Source organism: Vombatus ursinus, unplaced genomic scaffold (genome assembly GCF_900497805.2).
Source record: "Vombatus ursinus unplaced genomic scaffold, bare-nosed wombat genome assembly UNPS02015255.1, whole genome shotgun sequence".
NCBI lineage: Eukaryota > Metazoa > Chordata > Mammalia > Diprotodontia > Vombatidae > Vombatus > Vombatus ursinus.
In genome coordinates, this window is record NW_020955033.1 from 9080072 (window position 1) to 9092502 (window position 12431).

Sequence of the window (12431 nt, forward strand, 5' to 3'; positions counted from 1 at the left end):
CATCTGTAAAAGGAAGAGGTTGGATTCAATGATGCCTAAGGTCTCTGCTAGCTTTAATCTATAATCTTATGATTTGGAAACCAATGATTTTATAACCCGATCCTCTGTACCAGAGCTCAATTGCCTGTCCCTAGACTGTGCCTGGTGGCAGAATTCAAGATTTGATACTTCATAAACTCTAAAATGGGACAGCTAAGTGGCACCGTGAGTAGAGTGCCAGGCCTGGAGTCAGGAAGACTCTTCTTGAGCTCAAACCTGGCATCAGACACTAGCTGTGTGACCCTGGGCAAGCCACTTAACCCTGTTTGCCTCAGTTTCCTCATCTATCAAATGATCTAGAGAAGGAAATGGCAAACCACTCTAGTATCTTTGCCAAGAAAACTCCAAATGGGATCATGAAAAGTTAGACGTGATTGAAAAACCGATTGAAAAACAAACAAAACCCTATAAAGTACTATATAAATGTATCCTGATCTGTTGCAGATGATTCAAGACTTAAAACGATTTCACAAAAGAGTCAAACTGAATATTGTGTGACCCAGTGCCCTAAGCTGTGGGCTTATACACCTCAGACTTATCTTCCAGGAAAGCCCCCAAAAGGGGAAAGACCCCTCTGGCCTGAGAATTAGCTCTGGGAAATATATAATTCATATCCGTATCTCTACAGTTGAGGGTTAAAGGATCACTAGCTCCTGTTAAAGCACTCAGGGCAACAAGGAATATCAGGTTCTTCATTTTATCTTTAATCTTTATGTTATCCCACAGCAAATTCAGAAAATACAAAAAAGACTCACAGTAGCATAAAAATAATCAAGACAATTCTCCTTCCTCTCCAATCCTACTTATCTTCAAGGCCCTGTACAGTTCCTTAGAGTCAGAGAACCAAACTTGTGGTTTGGACTATCCTCAGCAGGGAAATAAACTTGTGGCTGTTAGACTGATAACCCCTCCAACATTGTAGATTGTATCATTTTTATCCTGGGGGTACATACTGTGTGAGCCTGTAGCTTTATAGTACTACCCTGAGGGCTTGGACTCTCCCAGCAGGAAAATATTAGGCAATTCCCCAAACATTCTAGAGAATCCTTCCTTCACCCTAGAAAAGTGTATGGGACTCTAGCCTTTTAGCTCTACTTTAAGATCTTGGAATAATTCTAGAAAGTTAACAAATTTGCGATTATTAGAGACAACCTTCTTCCCATTAGACCTGCACTGTTCAAATAATTCGTGATAATAAGATAAGGCAAAGTCCGCATCTTTTACTTTCCCATGTGGTGGTTTTAGTTCCTTGCTGCCAAGTCAGGGATCATGTTTGTTCTCTGCCCCAGTGGCCTCTTATTAGGAGGCTGGATCCCCAAATTCTCAAACCTGGGGTTGCTAGAGAGGTAGTCCAAGGCTGGTGGTAGCTCAAGTATTATCCACCTCTCTAGATGGCTGAAGTTTGGGATTGAGATTATTGCGACTTGGCTATGTGGTTACCTTCTGCACATCTTGGGCTAAAAGCTGAGATAAAAATTATCTGTGAGTCCATTGATTACATACTGCTATCAATCATTAAATCAATGATGCAGAGATAGCTAACTGCTATTTTTTAAAATTTTTATTCTCAGAGTACAGGCTCAACTGTATACAAAAGTCAGTGAGCTTAGAGCATCAGCCTCAACAACCTTATGTAGAATGTATTACATTCTACATACATAAGCAACACAGGAAAATAGAATTTTATAGAAAGCAAGAAGGAAAGACAAGGTTTACATGTCTAGAAATAAGAAACAAAAATGGGAAAATAAGGACACTCACTCTCTGGTCAAAATTGGAGCTGTGAGTTGTTTCCCAACCTTAATTCTGCAGGTGCTGTGACCTTCTAGCTTTCAGGAACAATGTTTGGAAGCTCAAAATAGAGACTGGGGCATTGTCCTCTTCTTATCATAGTGGTGACAAGAAGTACGAGCCAGTCTTTCTCTTGTCACTGTTGCAGCAAGAAGCCTGAGCCAGAAATACTCTTGTCACAGAGCTATAAGCTTCCTTTCCCTTTACAAGGCTTGAACCAAAAATTTGGATTCCAGGAATTCTCTTCTTGGTGTGTGTGGATAAAAGTAAATGCAACTCATATATGAGTGTGTATGTGTATGTGTATATGTATGTGTATATATATGTGTATGTGTATGTGTACATATATATATATATATATACATACAAATATGTATATATATGTGTGTGTATATATGTGTGTATATAAATTTGCCCTAAAGCAAACAATGGCAGTTCCCAGGGAGGAAAACTTCCCAGCATCTAAATTTGTTTTTAGCTCTTCTGGGGCTCTTTTTAAAAGATCCACATTTTCAACTGATCCTCATTTTTATAGGTAAATTCAAAGAGGGTGACTCTGACACAATTGATTCATCATAGCCCAAGCCTATAAATTCATCCCAATCAATGAGATAAATTCAAAACAAGTTTCCCTAACCTATAGGCTCATCAAGTTGATCAGGAACTCCACTATAAAAGCAATAGGCCTTAGTTGTGGGAACATTTCTCACACAAGATTAGGCATAGGGCTTATGCTTAGATATTCAGAGACTTTAAGAAACAAGGGAAGAGAGATTTAGGGAGAAGAATATACACAGGTGTCAGTCACTGGAGAGGTACTGCTGGATCTCTGGTGTAATGCTCTTCTAGAGACAGCAAGAGGTCACTGGGTCCATGACCCTTTGAGAGACTATTTTCCACACTTGGCACATCCAAGTTATCCCATGCCCCCATTAGTCTTCTCTTCCACATATGTGTAAGAGTTGGATAGGTGGAGACAGTAGTAGTAGAAAAGGGAAAAGGTGAAGTATCCCATCTCCATCAGGTCTAGGTTTGATTGCAGGTACCAAGCCAAGTTAGTATGGCTTCTCACCTAAGGAGTCAGTCAACCCTAGGTTCTAAATCCCTTTAGGGAATGCTCCATATGGTCAAAGAAGCTCTATATGGATATTTCTGAAATAGGAAGACAACTTTTTAAAAAGTATTTATTGATATCTTTTGTTTTTTTTTAAATAGTCATAATTTTCCTCAGTATCTCTTTCCTTCACTCTCTCAAAGAACCATCCCATATAATAAATAATTTTTTTTTTTAGGCAATTGGAGTTAAGTGACTTGCCCAGGGTCACACAGCTAGTGTCAAGTGTTTAGTCTGAGGCCGATTTGAACTCAGGTCCTCCTGACTTCAGGGCCTGTGCTCTATCCACTGTGCCACCTAGTTGCGCCCCCATAAATAGTATTTTTTAAAGAAAAAAAAATCTGCATAACTGAGCAATACATTGAAACATCTGAAAATTTGTGCAATGTACACTTGTGGACCTCTCACCTCTCTGCAAAGTGGTAGTATGGGGGTGTCTTGTCACATCTCTTTCAAACCATGGTTGTTCTTTAAAATTTTTGCCACATTCCCTTTTGATTTTTTTTTTCTTGGTGTATATGTGTATGGCCCAGAGTGAATGTAAATAGCAATTGTTTCTGTTTTGGCCAGAAACGCTGAGGGTCTTTCCCCTCCCAGATTGATTTTTTTGACTAGGTAAGGAGGCCATTCTCTGCCTCATTTCTTACCTAGCCTTAATCACAGGAATGAGTTATTGCCTCAGTGAAATTGAGACATGTTAAAGACCTTCTCTCTTTTTTTTTTTAAGACCTTCTCCTAAAAAAGGCCAAGATCTCTCTCTCACTGCATCCAGGGCCATCTCCAGTGATCCTGACCAATATCTCACCACTAGACCCAGATGGCTCTGGAGGAGAAAGTGAGGCTGGTGACTTTGCACAGCCCTCCCTCACTTATATCCAATTTACTTGCATGTCATGGCATCACCTCTCTGATGTCATGGTCCTCTTCTAGAATGAAGGACCAAACAACAACCTCTGTGAATAGAAAATAGGAACTGCCCCACTAGGGACCCAACTGGAACTGGCCAGTTGGGCAACACAGTTCCTTCCTTCCTTCCTTCCTTCCTTCCTTTCTTTCTTTTTTCTTTTTTTCTTTCTTTTTCTTTCCTTCCTTCCTTCTTCCTTCCTTCCTTTATATACATTTATATAACATATTAATATTAATAATATTAATATTAATTAATTCTTTCTCTCTTTCTTTCCATTCCCTCTGCTAATATAGGGCATTACACCCTTACCTGCAGGTGCTGTGCTCAAAGGAATGTAAATTTTGACCCCTGAAACTTTTTTTCTTAAAGACTGCACATTAAAGCCAAATCACTAGCTCTCATTGATTGGCCAACAATAGGTCCTAGGCCAAGCCCCAGTTGGTCATTGTTTAGGACCTGATTGACTCAGAGTGAAGGTAAGTAGGAGTAAAAGAGGAGAGCAGAGGAAGCCCTTCCCCTCCCCACTCTTCTGGGGATGAGCTGTGACCTTTACTCTCTGTGCAGGAAATAAGATGAGCCAGAAAGAGGGTCTTTAAAATCCTACCCAAATAGTGGCGGACGCAGAGAACCTCCATATTGGACAATCTAGGCATGCACCAAATACATCTCAGGGCATTGTCTCTCTAAATGCAAAAACAACATGAACATTTCTACTATGAAGTAGAAATCTAGTGATTCCAGATTTCTCACATTAAACTTAGTATCATTATTTACATAAGATTCAGTAATACAGAATAGTATCAGCATCAGGTTATCAGTATCAGGCAACAGTATATCAATATTTATACAGATTTCAATAATATAAAAGGTATTAGTATTCAAAAACAGTCAAGCAATCAACAAATGAAAAACTGCAAAATTATAAAAAAAATCAGCTGTACATTTGCAGCCTAAAAAATCTTGCCAAATTTCTCTAGGATCTTGAGGTCCAGGTTCTCTAGAATCAAAAGTCCTGGACAGATAATCTCTGCAGAGATCCCCCAAAAGCAAAGGGCCCAGTTTATGGTTCCATCACATGTTGGGGAAACATTAGACAGTGCAAAAAGATAAATTGTTCTCAGAATGAGACAAGCTTCAAAAAAGGTCTCCAAGGCAAAAAGATTCTTTTCAGCCTTCCAGATCTTATTTCATGAAAATTCATCAGTCATATGACATGTCAAACTTAGATCAAAGGAGATCACAGAATCTTGGAGCTGGAGGAGAATTGAGAAATAATCTTTTCTGCTACATTACTAGCTTCTACCAGCACACCTGAAAGGGGAAATAATGACTCAGAAGATAGGATCAAGTATGCAGTTTTTGCTATCCTGGGGCACGGATTCATCACAACCATTTTCTTTTAGGTATTCTCTGTGCCTTTGGTCCCAAACTACTTCATCAATGAACTATAAACTTTTAAGAACACTGAATACACCCTCTCGGGACCTTTTAGTAATTAACAAACATTAAGCAACTATTGTGTGCAGAAAGTCGTGTCAGTCACTGGGGGAGATGCAGAGTTTATATAAAGCCTATCTTCCCTCATAGAGCTTATCACTAGGGAGATAAGAATCTAAATGCAAATGACTGTAACACAAAATACTTCGTAAATGCTTTATACAGGATTACAGAAAGGTGCTTTTGGGGCAGATTATTACCAAGAAGAAAAATTAGAAAAGCTTCTTTCTTGGAGGAGAAAGAATTTAAGTTGAACTTTGAAGGATGAATAGGAATTCAGCAGGCAAAAAGGGTGAGAAGAAATGACAGACATAAGGAATAACATGAGTCAAGACATGAAGGTTGGAAAGTTCAAAGAACAGGAAGTAATGCAGTTTGGTTGCAGCAGGAAATACATGGAAAAAGCATAATGTGAAATCAGGGAATAAAGGGAGAGTGTTGTCAGACTATAGAGGTCTTTGAATACCAGGCCAAAAAAAAAAAGTACAAGTATCAGTCAGTAGGCAATAGTAGATTGCTGAAGATTTTTGATAAGAGGAGTGACATAAGCATATCTATGAATCAAGAACATAGTCTGATCGGTATGAAAGAGGAGTGAAAGGTTGGAATCAGGAAGCCCTATTAAGAGGCTATTGGCAATAGTCCAGGTAGGTAAGATGGCCACTACTAAGGTTGGGGCAGGCATAGAAGGGACAGGATGGATGCAAAAGATGTTTTATAGGTGAAATCAACAGGAATTAATGGTGTCTTGGCCAAGAGAGGTGAGGTAATGGAAGAATCAAAGATAACATCAAGGTTTTAGATGATTAATACTGCCACTGACAGAATAGCAAAGTCACAGAAGGGGCAGATTTAGTGGGAAAGATAATAAGCTCAGTTTTAGAGTTTGAGATTCAAAGATGAAGTAAATATGAGATGATTTGATGAGAGATCATTACCTAAGGGAGGAGGCAGTCAGAGAAAGTTTCCTTCAGGAGATAAAATGAGTGAAACTTTAAAGAAAGATAAAATTTTGAGAGGTGATAACAGTGGGGCATCGAGGTGGAGGTTTGTTGTAAGCAGTTGGATATAATATGGGCCTGGAGTTCAGAAGAGATGTAAGGTCTGTCTAAAGAATAGGACAAGAGGCTGCTGACTACTTTGCTAAATAACGTTCCCCTGCTCTACTAGTAGACTCTTACCAGTTACTAAACTCTATAAAAAAGAAAATTGAAGTTTGCCTGTCATGACCTATTTTTTTATGACGTTATCTTGGCACTTTGTGATCATTACTTCCTTTTCTAGATGGTCACTAAAGATTCCATTAATAATACATTCTAGAATTTTGCTACTAATCAGAGTCTATTGTTTACCAACTCTTCCATTTTTGGAAAATCAAGTCATTTGTCTTTCTTATGGCCCCTCAAACATTTTTCCAAGATCACAGTCTGTGGCTCAGCAATCACACCTACTGGTTCTTTTGGTACCCCAAGATACAGTTTATCTAAATCTGGTACCTTGAGCTCATTGAAGAGAGCTCTGTTCTCTAATTATCTCCTCACTTGTTGTGCATTTTTACTCCCTAACCTTTTTTCCTGTATTTTCCCCATCTTTTCCTTATCTTTTCCAGAAATTTCTCAAATTTCTATATTCCCATTTCATTTGAAGGAAAAAAACAGAAGCAAAATCCAAACCGAGTAGTCTATCTTCTTAGCTACTACGGAACACATAGGAAGGAATTGATCAGTGTAGGATGAACTTGGCCAGGGAAAATTCCTTGAAAAAAGTTCTTTGGTAAATTCTTGAAGGAAGTCATAGGTATAGATTGGTCAAGAAAAAAAGCAGATGGGCATTTTAACCAGGGAGAAAGCTACTAACAAGGGGAACAGTAAAGAAATTGCTCTGACTAGAATGTGGAGGGACTGGAAGGGGGGGGGACCTGCAGCCTTGAGGCCACATGTGGCCTTCTAGGACTTGGGTGTGGCCCTTGGACTGAATTCAAACTTCTCAGAACAAATCTTCTTAATAAAAGGATTTGTTTTGTAAAACTTGGACTTAGTCAAAAGGCTGAACCCAAGGACCTAGAAGGCCACAATATGTGTGAAGGTTGCAGGTTCCCCACCCCTGGACTAGAAGATAAGACAGGATAAATAGGAGAAAGCCAACCTCTTTTAGCCTCATTTTCCTCACATGTATATGTATTTGTATGTGTTTGTATAAACGTGCGTATATGTGTATGCTATATTTATGTATATGATGAAAGTATTAATATGTGCATCATTTCTCAGAATTTTGAGGATCAATTGAGGTAATGCATATAAAGCCCATTATAAACAATAAAATGCTATTTAAATGAAAATTTCTTGAGCATGAATAGGAAATGTAGGAAATAGTTTAAGAGAAAGATTATTCTAGCAACATGTATAGAATAGACTGAGTATATGCAGGGAAACCATCAAGAAATCTCTTGTAGCAACACAGGCAGGAGGTAAAAAAGGGCTGGAGGAGAAGAGAGACTATAGAAAGGGAGAGGATAAAAAGGAAAAATTGGCAGGACTTGGGTGAAATCAGCATATGAGTAAGCAGATCATACAGGGCCCTACATGGTTGATTTGAGGGACTGGCAAGCCTCCCAACTTTCCATTCAGAGTGTCTGAAATTCCACCATTAGAAAGATTCAGAATTTGGACAAATCATTTCAGTTTTCTAGGTTTACATTTTACCAATAAGGATCAAATAAAATCTTCAAAGTTCCTTCAAACTCCAATACTCTGTGCTTCTTCCGTGAAAATTGTTGACAGATAGCTGAGAACAAATTAGGACTATGGTACGAGTAGGGGTCTGCCAAGGGCATAGGACTTGAAAATAGGGCAATGAATGGGACCCTGTGAAGGTAGCAAAGACAAAATTTTGATGACTTCTCAATTTTTCAGAACAATAATAGTGTTTAGAATGTTGGGTTGGGAGAATTAATTATTTTTTTAAAAATTAGAATTTTTATCTATAGCAGCTCTTTCTATGGTGGCAAAGAATTGGAAATTGAGGGGATGCCCATCAATTGAGAAATGACTGAACAAGTTGTGGTACATGAATGTAATGGAATACTATTGTGCTATAAGAAATGATAGCAAGCAGACTTCAGAAATACCTGGAAAGACTTATATGGCCTGATGCTCAGTGAAGTGAGCAGAACCGGTAGAATGTTGCACACAACAGCCAAGTTGTATGATGACTAACTTTGATAGACTTAGCTCTTCTCAGAAATGTAAGGATCCAAGACATCTCCAAAAGTCTCATGATGGAAAATGCTATAGACATCCAGAGAAAGAACTATGGAGTTTGAGTGCAGATTGAAGCATACAACTTGCTCTTTTTTTTCTTTCTGTTTTGTTTTGTTTCTTCTTTCTTGTGGTTCCTCTTATTGGTTCTAATTCTTCTTTACAACATGACTAATGTGAAAATGTTTAATAGTAATGTATATGTAGAGCCTATATCAGATTACACACCATCTTGGGGAGGGAGGCAGGGAGCAAGGGGGAGAAAATTTAAAACTCAAAAGCTTATGGAATTATGTTGAAAACTAAAAATAAATAAATTAATTAATTAATTTAAAAAATTAAAATTTTTTGATTACAGTTTAAGTTCCAAACTAATTTTTAAAACTAATTTTCCTTTCACTTCTTTGATGAGTGTTAGAATTCAAATATGTTCATAGAAACAAAAGAAAATAAATTAAAGCAAGTTTCAAAGCAGATTTTGTGATTATACATATTTGTAAACTTACTTGCCATTTTATTAAGCACAAAGCAAAAAATGTATATTGATATTTATCTTGTATTATCAAAATTGTCCTGCTTTTTTCTTGACTTCCTTTTATTTGTATTTAACATGGATTTGTTGCTGTTGTGAATTTAGATTTTGAACAAAGTTATACTATACTTGTGTGAATGTCCGTATCTTTATAACTTTTACCTATGAGCTATGACACTGGCCTTGTTGATTTCACAGGATCCAAAATCTTTAAGTATGAACCACATTGAGATTAAAGACCACACTGAGATTATGATCCCTTTTCAAAATGATCCTATTTTCACCAACAATTAATCCTCCTATCTCAACTGTTTCCCACATAGTAAGTACATAAATGGTTTTTCATTCATTCATCTAGCACTGAGTGCTGGTGGTAGGCCTGGGTCCTTGGGACTTGTATTTATGATATAGATATTTCTTTCTTTAAGTTTAAACCCATATGTGAAAATATAAACTTATGAAACAAATATATTAGGGGGTTGTTATTCCTATTGTGAAAGGATTCTCCACTTTACAAATGTTTTTCCCCATAGTATTCTTTTAAGAGCAAATTTATCTAGTGCATTCAGAATATGATAGCACTTATTAAAAGTTTTAGGAATGCCTTTAAAAAAAAAGTGTGGCACACCTCCAATTTTAATCATTGTTTACCCAGTCACTCAGATTTCTGCTTATTTTTTAAAGCCTCCAACCCCCTAGTCATACATCATTTGTGGCAGATGTTTTTCTACCATTTCTCTTATTGATCAGATATCCGTTCTCCAGTGACCGTATGTTAAAGAGCGCCTGTAATTAGTTCAAGTTCCACATGTCCATTTGCCCAAGTGCATTTTAACCCAACAGTAGAAGTCACTAGAACAATGAGCAAGAGATTCTCAGCTGTGATGTTTTCAGTAAAAGTCTTTAATAGGGAAATTTCCATAATTCTTGTTGATGTTTCAGACACTCTGCTACCTCTCCCTTTTCTCCCTCTCCTTCTTTGCTTTCTTTTCCCTTGTCCTTTCTTTTTCATAGCCATACTTCTCATACTTAGCCATAACCATGTTTCTGCTTTCCTTCTCTGATCCATCCTTTTGACAGGGCCTTCAATTGGAGCAATCCCTTAACCTTCTTGGGTCCCAGTTTCCTCAAGTAAAAAATGAGTGGGTGGGATTAAATACTGCAAGACTGTGATCTTATGAACCCTATGGCTGGTGTTTGTAGATTTGTTCTTTTGGGTTTAGAAGATTTTTTGTTTTGGTGGTCAAGTTCCTAATTAAGATGAAAATATTATATGAAAGCATAATGCTTTACGCCAGGATGTGTGGGAGAGGGTCAGGAGGAGAAGAGCTGAAAGGGGTGGGATGGGCCAGGAAGACCAGATACCAACTTTATATATTTGGCAATCTGGTTTCCCAGCACAGAGATATTTTCTGTCAAAGCTGACGACTGTAACTAAGAGTTATGGGGTTAGAAGTCTCATCCATGCTCTCATTACTCCAGCACTAATGCAAAATTCATGTCACAGATTTCTGTGATATTTATCACAGATTTTTCTTGTATAGCTCCATACCTTATTTACCAATTACATGAAACAATCATTTTCTTTTTTTGGAGTACATCTTAAATATATATATGTGTATGTGTATGTATGTGTATGTATGTATATGTGTATGCATACATTTATTGAAAAGCAGTATTACAAATACATCATAAATTGTCAGTGCAATAATTTATATAATTAGTGTCTTCAGAAGACAGACTTCTGAAGCATTGTATAGAATAGCACAGTAAGGGTAGGTGGCAGCTAGGTGGTGCAGTGGATAGAACACCAACCTTGGCGTCAGGAGGACCTGAGTTCCAATCTTGCCTCAGACACATAATATTCATTAGCTGTGTGACTTCTGGGCAAGTCACTTAACCCCAATTACCTTATACACACACACAAAAGAATAGCGTAGTAAAGTATGTGTGTGTGTGTGTGTGTGTGTGTGTATGTGAGACAGAAAGAGAGAGAGAGAGAGAGAGAGAGAGAGAGAGAGAGAGGAAATATGATGAAGTGGTGGGTGGGTTTTCAGTCAGGAAGATCTGGGTTCAAATTCTACTTCTGAGTCACACTAATATGACCCTGGACAAGTCACTTAACCTCTATGTGCCTTAGGCAATTCCTTAAGACTAAATCTTTAACTCATAGTTTAGGTGCTTTCTGTGTTGGTAGAGGAAGTTCCCACAACCAGAGGATGGCTCATTAAATAAATCATAGATCTTTCCCGTGTATGTGAGTGAACATGAGGACCAGACCCACCTCCAACATGTACTAGCTGTGTGACCCTGGACAAGTCACTGAATCTCTTTAAGTCTCAGTTTCCTCACCTGGAAAATAATAATAGCAATTAATTCACAGAGTTGTTGGGAGGCTCAAATGAGATAAGATATGTGAAACAAACTAAAAAAAGTCTATATGAATGTGAGGTATTATAATCATTATTCCCGAAAGTGTCAATTATATTAATGACATTTTACTGCCAGGACAAATTTAATAAAATACCATGACAAATACTTTGTATTATATACATATGCTTACATACATGTCAGTTAACAAACACTTATTAAATGCTTACTATGTGCCAAGAATTCTACTAAGCTCTTTAGCTTCAAAGAAAAGCAAAAACACTGTCCCTGCCCTCAGGGAACTCACATTCTAATCTAGGAGACAACATATGAGTAACTGTAGGTATAAAACATATATAGTGCAAGTGAAGGTAATCTCAGAGGGAAGGGAACTAGCATTCTAAATGTTTCAATTCAATAAACATTTATTAAGCACCTACTATGTGCCAGCACTGGTACAAGTTGTCTCCCCAATAGAATGCGAACTCTTTGAGGGCAGGGCCGGTTTCATTTTTTCTTTATATTCCTAGCATCCAGCACAGCGGGATAGGCTTCCCTACAAAAGGAAGCCCTTAAAACCTTGTTAATGGGTGGATTGGTAAAACCCCTTTTCCCCTTTCTTTAGACATGGGTAATGCCCACATAGAGCACTACCTATAGTGCATAACAAAATGCCTTCTTTAGTTGTTATCAAGGGACTATAGTGCCCAGTCATCCCGGTTGCCATCCAATCCTCAGGCTTCCTCTTTCTTCCCAGAGGAAGAAGTGAATCCTGAGAAGCTAGCTCGCAGCGCGGATGCTGCTGCTTTCTCCTTTCCACCCGAGGAGCGCGAGGGAGGCGAGGGGAGGCGCGGGGAGGGCTGAACTTATCACGCCACCTCCTCCTCCTCCTCCTCCTCCTCCTCCTCCCCCCCCCCCGCCCCC